Genomic DNA, 20,153 nt, shown 5'->3' with positions numbered 1-20,153 from the left:
CTTTAGGTCTATCTAGTTTCCTGAGAGCACTGCCAGCCAGGATTTCTCAGCCAGCACATTTAATTAAGTAAGCGGCGTGGTGGTAGTTTGTCTTGATTACTTGGAGATTCATTAATGAAGTAATTATAGCGTACCTGGAGGAGGCGCTCAGAGAAGGAGAGTTTTTCCTGATGTTCCTAATGTCTGGTGGAGTTGGAGTGGCTGTCGTGCTCTCGTTGATGTGAGAGATTTCATAACACAATTGTCAGTTGCATACTTTGTCTAATTCTTCTCAACCTCTTCTTGTGTGTTACTAAAGGAAACATATAGTTTAATACGAAAAATACAGAAATTACATACAAGATATTAAGAAACCATAACTTGCAAAATGAGTCGCTTTAACAGAAGTTCTTTGAGGACTCTTACATAAACGAGAACAGTGCTCTTTGAATTACCCCCATGGATTTGATAGTTAAGAGGGCTGCTAGAGGTCTGTCGGTCACGTAATGCCACCAGGAAGAAAATAGATCCATGGAGGAAAATGAGGTCTATGGGTAAAATAGATCCATGGTGGAATATAAGTCCGTGATGGGATGTAGGTCCAACGTGGAAAATAGGTCCAAAGTAAAAAATAGGGTCATGGTAGAAAACATATCCATGGTGGAAAATAGGAACATGGGGAAACGGTTTGATAGGGGAAAATACGTTACTGGAAAAGATAGGTCTACATCAATAAAGATTCATGGGAAATATTGGTCCGTGGATATAACAGGTCCAAAAGGGTACATAGGTGCAAGAGGGAAAAATAGTTCCATGGAAGAGGCCCCTAAAGACAAAGAGGTGGGTGGAGGGGTGACTTCTTGGGGGTGTAGCCGGAGAAGGGTATGTGTTAGGTACAATCAAACCTCCGATGGTCATTTGGTGGTGGTGTGGTAAAATGGCAATGCCGACGCTCGGTTTCCAGCTGGGTACAGTAGCTAACAGATATTTTACTGTCGTATTCTAGCTTTGGAGAAACAAAAGTCATGAAAACTAACAGACACCACAGAATTTGTGGAAGAGAATTCCCCACAAAATATTACCCTCAAATGCAGTTATTCGTATATCTATAGCAAAAGAAGTCGAGCAGAGCTAAACGAAGCAGCAGATCAGCCCGAATTATATCATCATAGTAAGTACAGCAATCCAGTAATTTACTTTCCTCAGGATTTTTATCTGTTTATTTTTTTGTATAAGATTAACTCCACACATAAACTACAGCATCATAATCATCGTTCTTCATCACAGTAAGTCAGTTACTGGTATGAGTCTGTCATACATCTCAACCACTTTTACACCCACACATTGCTTTGACACCCACATCTAACACGACGGCTGATTCTCACTTTCATTTCGTTATCAGATCAATAAAAATAAATGCCGACTCGTGCGCGTAATCCTTGACACGACCGTATGATTGAGGAGTGGGAGGAAATCGTAGGAAGCAAGAGAGAGAGAGAGAGAGAGAGAGAGAGAGAGAGAGAGTTATCCTTTTCTTTGGTATGGACGCACCTACTCCAGGGATTTTTAATCTCTAGAGAGAAAGCCTCGCAGTCAGCTAATTACCAGCGAGGGAGCGCTGCAAGCGAAGCGATGTTTACCTTCAGCTGAGAAATGAGGGCCCGACACGACCCAGCCCGGCCCGACATGACACGCCTCGAAAGCGATGGTTTCAGAGGCTAATAACTTTTCTACTATGTGAGACAGAGAAGAGATTCTTTCAGCAGGTAGTAGATAAATTCAATAAATTTTGTTTTTTAGAAAATTTTTCACTCATGAGACCAAAGAAACCCCTTGGAAGCCCAGTTTTCTAAGGGAATGTACCGAGGACTTCAACTGACATTCTCCACTATGAAATCGAATAAAAAAAAAAATAGATTTCCTGTTGTAACACTATGTGTTTTTTGCATGAATTCTAACAATTGAATGTCAGATATTGCGCTCATAATTTTACATGAATGCTTTTTTCTATGTTTAGGGGGTGAAAACAGCAAGGGTAATCTCCCCATTGCTGGGTTTTATCATCCGATCAACAGCCAAGCGTTTACCAAAGCAGTCTTTTGATACGGCAAGTCGGGATGGGAGAAATGAACACTGCACGTGTGATAAATGTTACGGCGCCTCGCTGTATGCACATCCAGCGAGAAAACGAGAGTGAGGAAACGTAGGAAAGTAAATATTTTAGCTCAATTATTCTTCTGTAATTGTTCAACTACCTCACCAGAAATGTTGAAAGTTTACACCAAGGTGAAATTATAATGATAGGGTTATGTACGAACGCTCGCTCACTTGTCACGCGCTCACAAAGCGCACTTTAATGGTTTAATATTTGAAAGAAAGTCCAGTGACAGTGTACATGAGAACTAAATTTGAGAACACGTCAATCGAAATGTAATCTTCAAAGGGAGGAGAGGAAGAAAGAGAAGACAGCTTTAGGGAAAAATTAAATGAGGTTTAACACAAAAGAAGGAGCAGTCACGAAGTGCAGCACTTGAACAGTACCCCACAGATGATACAAGGACCCAGCATATGACCCAGCCCTTTGACCTTCACCTCTTATTAATTGTTTCCAAAGTTGAACAACTTTTTGTTTCCCTTATCCTCAGATTTTCCACTAAGTTTGGCCTAAATCGGATCAAAGATGCCTGAGTTAAGCTTTCACTGTGGCCTTGACATTTCAAGGATTATTCTCAGAACCGAACCCCTTTATCCCAGCTTTACCCAGATACCTTTATTTCACATTAATCTATAAACTTACCTTGTGTGCAACCTTAACTTACTGTTGTGAAAAAAAAAAGTAGGGTTTCCACCTTCGCTGACTCCTAGCAGTTTCACAAAGTTTTGTTAAAATCGGATCAAAATTATTCCAGTTTTTCTTAACACAGAGATGCATGCGAATCTAACTTTGGCTTTGCGCTCTGACCCTGACAGTTGATCGAGTGTCCTAGGAATCGAATTCCTTTATTCTTGCCATATCCTCAACCATTCCATCAAGTTTGGTCAGCATCGAACCTAAACTTTTTAAGTTGACCTTGCCATGTGAACTTTGATCTGTCTCTTCCCTTTTACCTTTGCCCGATTGTTTTCAAAATCGAACTCCTTCATCTTTGCCTTATCCTGAACCCTTGCATGAAACTTAGACTAAATCTGATTTTAAAAAGTGTCCCGATCATGTGATCGTGACCTTTGACCTGTCTATATTATAATGATCCGATTTCAGTATGTTTGTTAACGTAACACAGAAAAAACGGCGCAACGTAGTGCAATTTTTGTAAGAGCAAGGTACCATTAAATTCCTCTAACTTGAAGAATAATACGATTTCCAGTCCAGTCAGGCCACCGGTTCCCGAGTTATGACTCGTTTTTGGTCTTTTCCTTCGAATTTAGTATTTGCTTTTAGTGGAGGAGATGGATTCGTTCTTGGTACGGCATTGAAATTACCAGCATGACAGAAGAGAGAAGAGTGACGTGTTTGTTGTATTATCACTCTCTCGCCTTTCTTTCCTCTCTCCTTATACTCCTAAAATTGCACACTATAATGCGTCAGTATAATTTAGTGTAATACCAAACAATACTATCCTCTCTCTGTGTCTGTCTCTGTCTCTCTGTCTGTCTGTCTGTCTGTCTCTCTCTCTCTCTCTCTCTCTCTCTCTCTCTCACTCGCTCTGTCTGTCTGTCTCTGTATCTGTCTGTCTGTCTCTGTCTCTGTTTCTGTGTCTGTCACTCTCTCTCTCTCTCTCTCTTTTCTCAACAGGTGTCCCAGCAGGATATACATAAGGGAAAATTCCTTGCTCCGTCTCGCTTACGGCATGAGTAATTCAAGCTTCTGTTACCTTTCGATTGAAAATAGGAACTGACTTGAAATCGAACGGACGCAGCCGAAGGTGGCCTTTAAGCAAGTTGTTTTAAAAACAATAGGTAAGCCACTTGCCTGACTGTAAGTCTTTCCACCAGTTTTGGTTCAAATCAGATCAAACCGTGTCTACCCTAAAAAACTGGAGTCGAACTTTGACCTTCCTCTGCCACCTTAACTTTGACTGAATGTTCTAAAAAACATCCACCCCCTTCGTTTTTGCTTTATCATCAGCCTCTCACAAAATTGGTCTAAATCAGATCAAAACCTTAAAAGTTGACCTTGTCATGGATTGTGACCTTTAACCTGTTATTCTCAGGAACAATAGATCAACCCCTTGGTGACCCTCAACACTTCAACCCACATTGTTTAAAACCGGGATTAAAAAGACTGACACATGCCAGGCAAACATTACGGCCACCTCGATGTAATGAATTGGTTTAAGAAAAACTGTTTTTGAAGTTACTGATCCTGCCTACATATTTTTTGAATGACAAACTAACGCACTAACTCCTTCACTTTGAAAGATCACTGTTTGACTGAATATAACTGTCTGTCTTTACCAAGAAGTCGTGGCACTGAACTGGATCTAAAAAAAAAAAAATCTATCCTTCTCACAACAATGGTCTCCCCAAAGCTGAGTAATAGCGTGAGACGTTGGTAATATTAAAATAAAGGGGACGTTGGAATACTAAAGCAGTGATGGGAATCGTTCTTACTTCTTCAAAGCGAGGTGTTACCCAATAGACTCATCCGGCTGTTACATAACAAAATGAAAGAAGACGTCACTGTGCTGATGGGGCTAATGGGGGTGATTTCTAAGTACTTCATCGCAAAAGGATTCCACAGCGTTAAATAAAATGAGTTGGTGGTAGCGAGAACGAAATACAGAAAACATCGCAGTACTGAACAGTTTAATAAGGATTGTCTTCATCACTACCGGGGTCCCTTTTTAATCATCTTTTTCAAAAACAATACAAATGCGGAAGAACCTGTAGTAATAACTGCTTAATGGGACTTTCTGCTATTTTCTTTAATACGAGAGGCCAAGGCTTAGAATAAAATCGTGTGGAAGTAGTCAGCATATATATAAGACGTCATGGTTCAAAAGAGCTCGAGTCAGTATGTCCTTGTGAAGAGTAAGGCCACTGTGACGTGTGTGTCTTTATGTGAGGGAGAGTCATAACACACCACTCAGGTCCGGTTTATGGCCTCATGATGTGGGTGTGGGAGGGAAGATAGCAGATGTTATGTGTGTCGTATATCTCTTATATTATATGGTACACTTGGTTACGTACGACCTCCGTGTTGTTTTCGACTTACAAATACTCGTGTGCAGACACTAAATTCTTTCACATTCTGTACAATTGATATACTTTATAATCTGTATATCCGTAATATTGTATGGTAAAGTTGCGAACGTATAAACTCCATATTATTTTACTTTAGAAATATATACAGACCTACAACTGAATGTGATTTTCGACTTTTAGAAATGAACACACAGGGGGATCGTATTTTGAGGCAAGACTGGACTTTATCAAAAACTGATCGTCATTCGTTATGACCCTCGTGTAGTCGGTAAACATTGAGTTTTATTAGTAAATATTTATTATTATTATGATTGTTGTTCTTGTTGTTGTTGTTGTTCCTTTTCTTGTTTTGTTATTCTTATCCTCCTCGTCCTTGTCGTCGTCCTCTTTCTCCTTCTCTTCCTTTTCTTCCTACTTCTTCTCCTCATCCTCATCATTGTCATCATCATCATCATCACCATTTAGCCATGGTGTATTTTGATAACTGGACCAGGCTAGTGGTTATTTTTTTTTCTTTTTATTCAACATTGCAACCATCTAAAAAATGTTTACCTCTCTCTCTCTCTCTCTCTCTCTCTCTCGTGCGTGCGTGCGTGCGTGTGTGTGTGTGTGTGTGTGTGTGTGTGTGTGTGTGTGTGTGTGTGTGTGTGTGTGTGTGTGTGTGTGTGTGTATTCTACAATATTGGTGTAATATATTGCACTATAATAGTTGCTGAAAAACTGGCACTTTGCCAAATGAACTCGGCGTTTTTCGCAAACATTTTTCTGCAATTTTTGTATGCAAAAATGGTCATTCTGCCGCACCAGCCAATATAAAATGCGTTTTTTTTAAATCATATATTTGTATTAAGTCTGAGAAATTCAAACACTATGGAGCACCTCGGCGTCAATATGCAAATAAGGTTTCATTGTTTGCTCACGTACGAGCGTATATTTAATAACTTGTAAGGATATTTTACAGTTACTTTACGAGTTGTTATAAGCGGGAAGGGAATAGCTGAATATTATACAACATTCTAATGTTTATATGCGTATTATCATCGACGTCATCATCATCATCATCATCATCAGAAACAGCAGCAGTGGCAGGATAGACAGCTTCAGAGAATTCACTGCACGACGAAAGGAAGCACACTCATTTCTTTCTCTTCTCTGTTGCATTGTTTGTTTATTTCTTCTAAACCCAAGTACTCTGTGAATTTCATCTTTCCATCTTGTTCTCTTAACTAGGTGTCACTTCCTCTCACGCTGTCTCTGGGCTGCCACCCGATTACCCATTTCCTACCCCCTATAGCAAAACCTTTTTCTGCTTATGTCCATTTTTCCCATTATTTTTATTTTTATTTTTAAGTACGACAATGATTTCCCGTACCTTTATTTCTCTTATCCAACAATATTTCTCTTTATCACTTTATCAATTCGTAATGTCTTCCTCTCCATTTCCTTTACATGACTCCAGGTTTCATATGACTTAAGGAAAGGCACACTGATTACATTTTTTTTTTTACCAGGTATGTATAATTCTGTGAGTTATTATTTCATTTATAAAAAAAACAATCTGGATATAACAGAGGAGGGGGGAGATGAAGTATATGCCTAACATTTCACCAACTGGTATTGCAGTTATCTATCGTAGTTTATAAAGGAACAGTTCATAAGTGACTCTCTCATATCAGTTAACTCGATCTCCTCTGTAGCTTACCCTTTTCCTTATTCACAGTTATTCACTTATTCCCACAAAACTACATTCCTTCTCCTCATCCTTTTCTCTTTATTTTTCTTTCGCAGTGTTACAGCTGACTCTTGTCACATATTCTGGATCTATTATCTTGGGTGTTAACAGTTAATCCATTTGCGTCCAGCGTCCTCAATATAGGACGGAACTAGGCATTTTCAATGCAATAAAGAAGGGAACCCCGGGGTATGGACTGATGAGCTTCACGATTGTGAACCGATAAGCGGAGGGTGGTACGCTTACTGCCCTTCCAGCAACATCCCTCGCACAGGAGCTCTGGGAGCTACAGGGTTAAGCGAAACATTGTATTTCACAGTCATTACGAAAGACTGTGCCTGCGATTTGGGTCTGTGAAAAAAGCGAGAGAAATAATGCATCATTTTAGTGAATTTACCGAGATGCATAATAACCTCATTACAATGGTGATGTAATCTTTTAAATAATATTGGTATCCAGACATGGTATTATTAAACTAGCAAAAGGCCTCAAGTATTGAAAGGATTCATAAAGGCTATGAAATGTTTCTGTTTGCAACAAGGGTAAACCTTAAAATTGTCTTCATTATTTTTTCACTAACCCTTTCCGACAAATTTCTTATTCCGTCTCTCCTCCCATTTTTTCTGGACGGGGAGAGTTTTTTTCCCCCCTCAACAATGATCTCGCTGTCTTCATGTAGACGATGGGCATCTGTGTTTCTTTGTCAAATTTTCTGGTGACATCCACAATGGATCACTGGCAGGGAAGTGGGTAACATACAAATCATTCAAATCTCTTGTTTTAATTTTTCTTTCGTTCGCCTTGCATATCTTCGCGTGTAACATATTGCAATCTACTGTACATTAGACTTCTCACAAAATAAAATAAAAAATGTAGAAGATTTTTAGCTTTCTGATAGTTACCGCGGTAAAGCTGCAGACTGTTAAAGGCGTGCGCACACACACACACACACACACACACACACACACACACACACACACACACACACACACACACACACACACACAGTCTTACATAAAGTACCCCCAGAAGTACAGTTTTCCTCTCTTGCTTCCCTCACTTTATCCCATCCCGCCCCACGTACCCCGCTTTGTGTTTAGTGTAAGTGGCTACAGTACACCATTTAGTCGCTCCGGCACGACACCCAAGGGAGCAGCTTTTCTTCATAACCTAAGGCGCGTTTTTGTGAGGCCCAGGCTTGAGCCTGGCTCGAGCCAGACTTAAGCCAAACGTCCATTCCCGTTTTTGCGGTGCCCAGGCTCAAGCCGGACTCGAGCCGCACTTGAAACGGACTCAAGCCAAGTCGATCCACCCCTGGAGCTGGCTTGAGGTACCTCGAGCCCGGGAGTGTGACGTCATATGTAAACAAAGATGGCGTCTTCCATTGTGTTGTATGTACTGTTCTCACTTTTTTTTCAATATGCCAGGAGTATGTGGCTTGCACCGATTGATTTTGATATACAGATATGCTAGAATTTACAGTTGATGCACGTGAGAGAAGAACATGTGTAGCTAGAGTGAATTGGACAGCTCGTTTGTGGTGCAGATCAGATCAGATGGTGTTCACTCAGTATTGCTTTTGAATCAGCACAGGGCTGTTCGTTGTCTTTTTTTTTTTTTTTTTAATGTTTTAAAATACGTTTTCTAGTGTTCCATACTTCACAGAGGTATTTCTTGCAGTGGTAGAATTTTATATCTGCATCTTTTGCATATGTTAATAACAGTATGTTCTCTAAATTGCCTTCTTCTACCTCATATTTACTTCTTATATCTTTTAATGCATTACAATTTTTAAAGAAATGTTCAAGAGTTTCTTCTTGTTTTGCTACATAATTCACAATACATATTTCCACCAATATACCTTGCTCTCCAGTTTAATTTTAAAGTGTTCAAGCAACATCTGTGCAGCAGTATAGAACCCTGTGTGTTTTCATAAAGTTTTTCTTCCTTAATGTCTAAATTTTTCTCTTTATAAAATATAATTGAGGATTTGTTTGTCAGTTCTTCTCTCCAACATTTTCTTTTTTTTTGTATTCATTTACCTTCATCTTTATTTCATCCTTTTTTAAACTGTCCAGTTGGTTAGTATTTCTTATGCTGATTTCCTTCATATATTCCTGAATATTTTTAATCCATGCATCTTTTTTTTTTTTTCATACAGTTCTAAGAACACCTTTAACCCGCCCCGTCCCGTCGATGTATGGGTACGTTGCAACGATTTGCATTTGCCAGTCCCAGCGACATACTGGTACGTCGTGCAACTGCAAAGTGCATAATTTCGACAATTTTCAAATTTCGCGCTTGATTTGCGGTACGTATCCTCGCATGACCTTCCCCTACCTGCCACCAGGTGGGGACACTCGGCGACCCCGCACGACCTGGGCTAACCCGCCACTCGCCCACTCACCTGGTAGCAACGATCCTGCTCAGACATGGCTAAGAGAGGTCTCTCAGAGGGCGAAATTCAAGCCGCCCTGGACGCCTTTACAGGCGACAGTGATTCCCCACTGGACGACGAGGTTGTGGATAAAGATTATGTGCAGCCAGAGGAGGAAGAAACCACCAGCAGTGACGAGGAAGTTCCGTCTCCCAGGAAGCAGCAGTATGTGACTTACCGTGCTGCTAGAGAGGGGCAGCAGGCCAAGAAGCCACGTGCAACATCCTATGCCTATCCCCAACGTGATTTGGAACCAGAATTCGATGACGAGGACGAGGACGATGACGATGACGGAGCCGTGGGATGTGCTGCCACATGGTATGGACGTGAGGTCATCACTCATCGTGGCCCAGAGCACACACCACGTCGGATGAGCAGGTATGGGCCTAGCATTTTGTTTGGGGAGTTAGGAAGTGCCGTGGAGGGAGTGGGGAGTGAAAGGGAAAGTACAGGGAGGATTAGGGAAAGTGAGAGTGAGGTGAGTGAGTCATTGCTCTCCCTACGTAGTGTGAGGCGGGGTAGTGTATCACGTAGGCGAGTGCGGGTGCGTTCAGTATCACGTGGGGTTGTGAGGGAGGGGGAAGGTGGGGAGGAACCACTCCCAAGCACGTCTTATGCTCCCCAATATCCCCTAACACGTGGTCGAGCTAGGGTGCGTGAGAAAGCACGTGGTGTTGTCATGGAGGGGGAAGGTGGGGAGGAACCACTCCCCAGCACGTCTTCTGCTCCCCAATATTCCCCTACTTCATCCCCACAGCCCCCTAATGTTCCTCAAGGCCGTATGGGTAAGGGAAAGGGAAAGGGTAAAGGCAGAGGGAAGAGGAGTGACAGTGGGGAAGCCCTCTGCACTCCTTCTCCCCCACATCCCCAACCAGGACCTCCTCCCAACCTAGACGATGGCGGTGATGGGGATGATGGGGACGAGGGATTTGTGGCGTGGAATTGGGAGGATGGGAGTGATTTTTCTCCCCTCATTCACCCCTTCACTGAGCAGGGGCGCTCTGGCTGCATTGCTCCAGGAATTCACCGTAACTCCACCAGGTTGGATTTTTTCCACCTGTTTTTTAGTGAGGCATTTGTGGAGCAGATTGTATACCAAACCAACCTGTTTGCAAGCACCCAGAGCCTTGAGAGTGAAAGATTGGGAACAAGGAGTAGGCATTCTATCATATATGATTACCCTGTCTCCCTTTCAGAAATGTTCTTATTTTTTGCCCTAGTCCTTTTGATGGGTATTATACGAAAGAGCAAATTCGTGCTTACTGGACTAGGGACCCTGTTATGTTTACCCCAATATTTGGTCAAGTGGTGAGCCGTAATCGGTTTCAACAAATTCTAAGTCGCCTCCATTTCTATGATGCTCATGATCCTGCAAATGCGAACAACACTGATAAAATGAGGCGAAATAGGTTGGTCTTTGATCACCTGAGGCAAACCTTTCGTTCCTCATTCTGTCCCTATAGAGAACTCGTCATAGACGAGAGTCACGTGTTGTGGAGAGGCAATATTTCATTTAGGCAGTATATACCCAGCAAAAGGCACCGTTTTGGGTTCAAGATCTTTGTTATGTGCGACTGAAGGACTGGATACGTGCAAGACATAGTCTTGTACAGCGGTGCACAGACAGACATGATAGAAGATAGAAGTATTGGACTGTCGGGAGCAGTGGTAAAGACGATGATAGAAGACTACCTTCATCGTGGTCACGTCCTCTACCTGGACAATTGGTACACTAGCTCTCTTCTCGCTCGTTATCTTCACACACATGAAACTGGAGTCTGTGGAACCGTGAAGGTGAACCGGCGTCACATGGCCAAGGTAGGGCGGAAATTTGCAAGGAATGAGGTTGTCTTCTTCAAAGCCAACAACATCCTTGCAATTGTGTGGAATCACAACAGAGAGGTAAACCTATCGTCAACGGTTCACCGCCCCTTGATGCACCGTACTGATTCAGTTGATTACCGTAGCGAAAACCGGCGTCATATTTGGAAACTGAGTGTGTCATGGACTATAATATAAACATGCGCCTCGTGGACCAGTCAGACTCCATGATATCGACGGTAGAGTGTGCCAGGACCACGATGAAGTGGTATAAGAAACTGTTCTTTCATTTGCTAGACATCACTGCTCTGAATTGCCACCACCTTCACGCCATGACAACAAGAGTTCAGGAAACCTTTGAAGGGTTTGTGAGGGAGCTCACAAGAGAGATGTTTGCACGGTATGCTGTTGAAAGGCCCCAACATCGCACCCGCACTGCCCCTATTGCACAAACTCCCCTGAGAATATCCGGCCGCCATTTCCCCACTCCTATCCCTCCCCAGCCAAACAGGCCTATGGTGGTACCAATCTTAAGTGGCGGTTTGGGTGGGGCACGAACCTCTGTACAGTGTTGCCACGTGTTCCATACCCGCTATGTGAACGGCTCTGATATATGTAATAGGCATCACAATAAGATAAGCACATAAGAATATAATGGTAACGTGTGTATTATAATATATGAAAGAACAGTAAACTAATTATGCGTAAAATATTTATACGCCAATACAGAAACGTGGCATAATTATTTTACAGTGTTGCTAAAAAAAAAAAAAAGTAGTCACTGTTATTGGCTGTTACCGTATTTCTGGGGTTGGTAATAATGTCACAATTATGATTATTAGATAATGTGCAGGAATATAAGTAAAAATGTCAATTTCTTAGTAAAAAAAATATATACATTAAACCCTCGTGAGCGGCAACACTCACACACACCCAGTCCGACCTGGTCATCTGTGAGGGATAGAGGAATAGGCCTGTTTGGAGACACCTCTTTAAAAAAACGCGCCAAGACTTTAACCTCCTGGGTGGTGTGGAAATAAAGTCAAATTTACAATATGTACATTATAACGTAAAAGAAAATAACCAAAATGTATCCTAAAATACCACAGACGAGAGAGAGAGAGAGAGAGAGAGAGAGAGGGGCATCGCGGGTATGGAAAACGTGGCTCACACTCTCGCTCACTTCATCCCCCTCCCCCTCCCCCCGCTCTCTCTCTCTCTCTCTCTCTCTCTCTCTCTCTCTCTCTCTCTCTCTTCTCCTCCATTATTATTATTATTATTATTATTACTACTACTACTATTATTATTATTATTATTATTATTATTGTTACTATTATTATTATTATTATGGCATCAACTTCATCATTATCATCATCATCATCATCACCATTATCATCATCATTATCACGACCAGTATAAATAATAATAATCCATATTATAATGATCCGATTTCTGCATGTTTGTTGGTTTGTCCATTTGTCACCGTAACACAGCAAAGCCAGCGAATTGTAGCATAATTTAACTTGAAGAATAAAACAATTTCCAGTCCAATCGGGCCACCTGTTCCAGAGCTATGACTCATTTCTGGCCTTTTGATACCGAGCGAAGACACCTGAAGGCGGCCTTTAAGCGGAACACTTTCTTTGTGGGCACTGATATTACCGTAACACTGCCTTTTTGACAATAATAATCAAAATAATAATAATAATAATAAAAATAATAATAATAATAACTGAGAGCAACCACTTTCCCAACAGCAACAAAACAACATCAAAATCCAACACAACATTGCGTCGGCAAAAAATAAAAATAAAATGGTAGATGTGCAATTGTCTTCAACTGCAAACTCATTACTGTGAATATTACTCTCTCTCTCTCTCTCTCTCTCTCTCTCTCTCTCTCTCTCACACACACACACACACACACACACACACACACTTTTCTTGAACTGCACCCTCATTACAGTGAATATTTCTCTTTCTCTCTCCCTCTCTGTCTCTGTCTGTCTGTCTGTCCGTCTCTATTTCTATTTCACATTTAGAAACACATACACACACATTCACAATCACATAAACATACCCACACATAGGCATAAACTTACAGACATAAAACATACATACATACATACACACATACACGCACATAAACATAGGCAACGTGAAAAAATAAACAAAAAACATACACAGAAACAGGGTAGCATACATACATACATACATACATACATTCATAACACACATACATACATAACATACATACATACATACACAAATACATACACACATACTTGTACATATATACGTACACAGACACATACAAAAATACGTACACACATACATACATACATACAAAAGTACGTAAATACATACATATATACATACATACATACATGGAATGTGTGTGTGTCCTGTCTCACCCTGACAGTAATCACACGAGTGCTTTTCACCCCCCCCCTCTCTCTCTCTCTCTCTCTCCTTGCCGTGTGTGTGTGTGTGTGTGTGTGTGTGTGTGTGTGTGAATTTTTTTGTGTGCATACATACGTATGCATACGTACTCTTACAGAATAACGTTCACACACACACACACACACACACACACACACACACACACACACACACACACACACACACATATTCACACAACTTTCACACTCCCTCACATTCTCTCTCTCTCTCTCTCTCTCTCTCTCTCTCTCTCTTACACACACACACACACACACACACACACACACACACACACAACATTACGTCTCACTGTTTCCTCTACACTCTCTTCTTCCACAACATTCACCAAACGACTACACTAGATTAAAACTCTCTCTCTCTACTACTACTACTACTACTGCTGCTGCTACTACTACTACTACTACATGGTAACTTTTGCTCTACATTTCAAGTTGCCAGAATCCCTACCAACATCCTTTTATCATCATCATCATCATTATTATTATTATCATTATTATTATTATTATTTTTAAACATATATACGTGTGTTGTGTGGCAAGAGAAACAACAAAGAAGAAAGGTGCGGAATGATGGGATGAAGAGGTTAAGAAATCAATGGAGGAAAAGAGGAAGAAGTGGCTAGAGTGAATACAGAAGAGATTCAGTCGAATAAGAACCGAATATACTGCGAGCAAGAAGCACGTAAAGAGACTAGTGAAGAGGAAAAAGAAGGAGGTAAATGATGATCTATTAAGAAAAATGAATGCAAATTACTCTGAAAACAGGAAGTTATTCTGGAAAGAGGTGCGGAAATGTAGAAGTGACAGTGGAAAGAAATATGAAAGTGTGAGGGATGTAAGAGGTGGATTATTAACCTATGGGGATGAAGTAAGGACCAGATGGAAACAATATTTTGAAAGCCTGATGAATGGGAATAGAGAGAGCACAGCCACTGTAAACATGACTGGTTTTGAGGGTGTGCAGAGAAGGAATGCAGTGCCAGGAATGGTGACACTCGCACAGGTGAAGAACGCTGTGAAGCGGCTGAAAAATGGGAAACCAGCTGGGGTTGATGAGGTGTATGCAGAGATGATTATGTGTTGTGGAGAGAGCGGAATGAAGTGCTTGTTGGAGATATGTAAGAAGGCACTGATGTGTGAAACTGTGCCAGCAGAGAGGGAAATGGCTATGATTGTACCCATGCACAAAAATAAGGGTGAGCGAAGTGAGTACAAGAATTATCGTGGCATGAGTTTATTAAGTGTTGCAGGGAAGGTATTTGGAAGAATTATTATAAAGTAAGAGAGATATCAGATGTCCTAGTGTGTGATGAACAGGGTGGCTTGAGGAGTGGCAGAGGACATGTGGATCAAATATTTGCAGTGAGACAGATAGTGGAGAGGGCTTGTGAGAAGGACTATAAGGAGTTAATGGCATTTATGGATCTGGAAAAAGCATAAGACAAAGTAGACAAAGAAGGATTGTGGAATGTTCTGCGCATGAACGGTGTAGACGGTAAGCTGCTAGGTGCCGTCAAGAGTTTTTATGATGGTAGTGAAGCATGTGTAAGGGTAAATGGGCATCTAAGTGGATGGTTCACGATCAATGTGGGCGTGACAATGTTGTGTTATGTCCCCATGGTTGTCCAATACATATATGAATGGGGTGATGAGAGCAGTAAAAATACGAGTAATGGAGAGAGGGATGGCGTTAAATTGGTAATGAATGGTGATGGATGGAATATCTCATATTTGTTGTATCCTGATGATGCAGTGCTACTTGCAAAGACCGGACAAGAACTTAGTAGACTAGTGCAGAGCTTTGCTGATGTCTGTGAGCGTCGTGTCTTGAGAGGAAATGTAGAAAGAGTAGAGTGACGGTAATCAAGAGAGAAGGTGAATCCCAGTGTGATGTTACAGTGAATGGAGAGAGAATGGAATTGGTGAGAGAGTTCATATACCTGGGTACAGTGATAGAAAAGAGAGTTAAATATGCAAAAGAAGTGGAAAGCAGAGTGACACAGGGATGGAAGGAAGGTAAATGTTGCCATGAAGGCCTTGATAAGAAACAGAGGCTTGAGTGATGCAACTCCGTGAGGCTTACATGAAGTAGTGTTAGTGCCAACTTTAACATATGGATGTGAGACTATGGTGTGGCATGAAAATGAAAAGTCAAGAGTGAAAGCAGTGGAGATGGGACTGCTGAGGAATGCCTGTGGAGTACAGAGAGTGGATAGGATACGAAATAATGTGATTCGTGAAAGATGCGGAGTGAGGAAGTCGGTGGACACCAGAATCGAAGAGAGTGTCCTGAGATGGTATGGTCATATGGAGAGAATGGATAACAACAGAGTGGTGAAAAATGTATATCTGAGCGAATCTAAAGGAGGGAGGAAGCGAAGTACGCCAAGGAGAAGGTGGAGGGATATGGTGGGTGAGTGTGTGAGGAAGAGAGGTATGGAAGTCAGTGAGGCTATGGGGCTGACAAGAGATCGAGCTGGCTGGATGAATTTTGTGAGAAGTGCATGATCAAGGATTTTGGCACCCTTTTTTAACGTGACAGCGTCCGGACTGACTCTATCGGATACGTTTATGTGAAGCTACAGAATGTGGTGAAAGTTTTTTGGCGTATCAGATAGATCCAGGATTCCGGGGGCTTGAATGATGAGTGAACGGAAGCTTGGCCCATTGGATTGGGCAAATTTCGGCTGTCTGGACGTTGCTACTCCTCACCCTGCCCTAGATTGGGAGAGGAGGTCCGGATGATGATGATGATGATGATGATGATGATGATGATGATTATTACGATATCCAACGTGCTTATAACTTTGTTGGTAATTGAAGGATTTTTGCTTTAAATAGAAAGCCTGGTGGTGGTGTGTAGTGTACTGTTGACGGTGCACTATATGGCGCGGCGCTATTTGTGGCGGCCGTCACCATCCACCGCCTCCTGCCTTCCCTCCACACCTTTACTTCCTGTCCTGTGGCCATCCTCCCTCCACACGCCTCATGCACCCTTCCCTCCTCCTCCTCCTCCCATCTCACTCACTCTCTTTTTCCCATTATATTACCTTCTCCATCTCTATAATACAACTTTCTCAATAATTTCTTACAAAATCTTTCGTAAATCTCAAAATCATGGGAGTGGTGCATGGTGTGGGGGTGTGGGTGGTGCTGGCGGTGGTGGTGTGGTGTGGGTGTGTGGGGGTTGAGGCGGTGCTATCCCCACGCATCAGTACCGAACATTGCCAATTGATGGCTGACGCCGTCGCCACGCTGGGGGGTCAAGTAGCGTATCTGCAGCGGGCTAATGCCCTCCTTCAGCACCAGCTGCAGCAGACGCAGGCACTCCTTCGCGAGCGTGACGAGGAGGTGGCCACGGCCGAGGCCTCCCTCCTGCAGCATCGCCAGTACATCACAGACCTGGTGCAAGAACTGGAGGGCCGGCACCACGCCCACCAGAGGGAGGTGCGCGACCTGACGGGCCAGATCAAAGCCGCCCATCATGCCTACGCCGAGGACACCGCCCAGCTCGACCGGAGCTTGCAGGAGGCGCGCCTGGCGCATCAACAGGAGGCCGACGCTCTGCGCCAAGAGCTGGGTGATATGAATCAGCACGTGAGTGTTCTGAGCGTGGACCGCGACGCCCACCAAGACCAGGTGTCCAAGCTGCGGGAGGCGCTGGCGGGACGCGACACCGTCATCGAGGGTCATGAAAAAGCCATAGAAGGCCACGAAGAGACCATTGCAGGCCACGAACAGACGGTGGCGGATCTGCTTGAGGCCATCATGGCCCACCAGGCTGACCTGCAGGAACTCACCGTGGCCAAGGAGGCCCAGGCAGCCCAGCATGCCCAGGTGCTCAGTGACCTGCAGCAGAGCCACCAGCAGCAGCTGGGCCATCACAGCCAGAACGCCAAAAAAGAGCTGGACGCCCTCGTGCGAGCTCACGCCGCCGAAAGGGACCAATGGCGGGCCGACGCGCAGGTCTGGCAGAAAATGAGGGCCCGCCTTGCTAGCGAAAAAGACCGACGTAGGGGGTTGGAAAAAATATTCGGGGTAAAATCAGTACACGAGGATGGCACCACCGCCAAGGCCAGACACAGGGCGGACAGAGCCCGCTGGTCGGTGGCGGTGTGAACGCCCCGCCCCTCACTAATGCTAACTGCCCCAAGCGGCCTCTCAGTGGTGACTCACCCCCGTGCTGGTGACTCACCCCCGTGAACACGGTGACCCACCCCTGAGTAAAAGACCCACCCCCGTGAACACGATGGCACACCCCCGTGTACATGACCCATCCCATAAACACGGTGACCCACCCCTGTGCAGACCCACCCCCGTGAGCACGATGTCCCCCCCCCCCCGCCGTGAACACGGTGACCCACCCCTGTGTACATGACCCATCCCATAAACACGGTGACTCACCCCTGTGTAGATCCACCCCCGTGAACACGATGACCCCCCCCCCGCCGTGAACACGGTGACCCACCCCTGTGCAGGGGGTGAACCCTGTGAACACGGTGGGGCATCCCTGTGCAGGAGGTGAACCCTGTGAACACGGTGGGGCATCCCAGTGCAGGGGGTGAACCCTGTGAACACGGTGACCCACCCCTGTGCAGGAGGTGAACCCACAGAGTTATACATATAGAGCGCGCGTCCCTGTGTTGTGGTATGGGCGATAAGTGAAGCCAGCGGGCCCGGCGCGGCGGCCATCTTAGGATGCCCACTCTACCGAGTCCCGACCTTCCCGTACAGCTCATCATAATTCACAAATACTAACCTTTCCCGAGTGTTTTTTTGCATTATATCCTGATGTAAATAGATAGAGCAGTTATCAATATAATTACTTTAGCTATTTTAAGCCTTTTCTCCATTACTATTGCGCTCTGAATGAAGTGAGAAAAAAGTTATTCCCGGTCCCCTTACCTTGTCTCTACGCACCATTTTACTTTGGATACAAAAAAATCAACGATTAGAAGCGAACATATACCAATTTATTAATAGCATTACATTAACTGAGTGGATGGTGAGTGCCCTCACTTACTGGTTCTTAAATAATACTAACTTAGTGTTTTCCTAACATAACAGCCTCTTACTTTAGCAGTGGTTGCTTTTGCAAGATGATGCAAACGTATCTTGCAATATGCAAGCACCACTGCATTAATAAGAGAAAAAAATGTGATTATTATCAGGTGAACATTCAAACATATGGGAATTATGTCTTAAATGCAGTGCTACCAGTCTCTTTCAATACAGAATATGCAACTAGAGAGGAAATTCTGGGAATGTTACGTAGCTCTTTGTCATGACTTTTCAACATTTTCTGAAATATTTTCTCTGTGGATCTGCAGACAGACACAGCACTCACAGAGGGCTTTATCAAGCCGCCTTTGTCCTTAACCAGTATCGATGCACAACTTTTACCATTGTTCTTAATTTCTGTTGCTGTAAGTGCAGACAAGCAGTCTGGACATGAAATATTTCTCTTTACCATTTTAACTGCATATCCGGCAATGTAACCTACTGCAGCTTCCTTATAATCTGACACATCTGTAAAGTTTGGACAGTCTACATAATCATGATCTTCTTGGGCAGGACTACGAGGAATGATATCATATCTTCTTGCCATCATAATATCTTCAGTTTTATCCTCTAAAGCTTTCTTCATGACACTGCTAGATGTTGCAGATGTGAGCACTTCAGTGAGGTCTTGTGCAGAGACATTCCCGTTTGACGTTTTTTATTTCATGCCTCAGAAGGAGTCCTCTTGTATGCTGCCATGAGGTTTAACGCAGAAGGGTTATTTCGAAAGCCACCAGATGCTCGAATTGCACAGAAAAAGAGTTCTAAGTGATCCTGTGACAGCTTCTAAGTTAGAAAGTACTGGGGTGGCTTATTTACACCTACAAACTGTTTATAAAGTGCCTGAACACTCTTAATGGCAGCCAAAAAACCAATGAAAGGTGTCTTTCTAGAAGTTTTGTACATGAGGATGTCATCAGAATTAGTGATAGTCATTAGATAAGCAAATGCTTGATCTAAGAATGACATTGAAACTACTTCTGTCTCAGGTTGAAGTGCTGCTTTCATTCCTCTAGCAAATTTGTTTCTCGAGTTCAGTACATCAAAAAGTTTATCAGCCATTTGCAGAAATTTAACTGTACCCTGACAATCCTTAAACTGTGGAGATGTAATGAATCCCGACAGAAGATTAATGCATCAGCTACACTAGAACTGTGTTTGCGCAGCAAGTTTTACTTTCATCATTTGAGTGTGCCATGTGAAAGATGGATATCCCTGAGTTTATTTCCTAAATGAAGGCCCTCCTCTTCTTGAAGTTGATGCAGTGCTTGAATATATTTCCATTCTATTTTATTTCTGATCCATCTTTCATTTTTTTTTTTTTTTTATGCGAGGAAGAAGGAACCAAAGGCCATGAGCCCGCAGTAACAGTTCCCTCAAAGAGAAAAACAAAATACAATAGAGAGCCAAATTCAAGATCCGATCATTTTGAGATGCCTGGACACACTACGTTTGAA

Source organism: Coenobita brevimanus, chromosome 70, assembly GCF_032717465.1.
Source record: "Coenobita brevimanus isolate Jiangsu-jjx chromosome 70, ASM3271746v2, whole genome shotgun sequence".
NCBI lineage: Eukaryota > Metazoa > Arthropoda > Malacostraca > Decapoda > Coenobitidae > Coenobita > Coenobita brevimanus.
Note: the sequence above shows the minus strand (reverse complement) of the source record.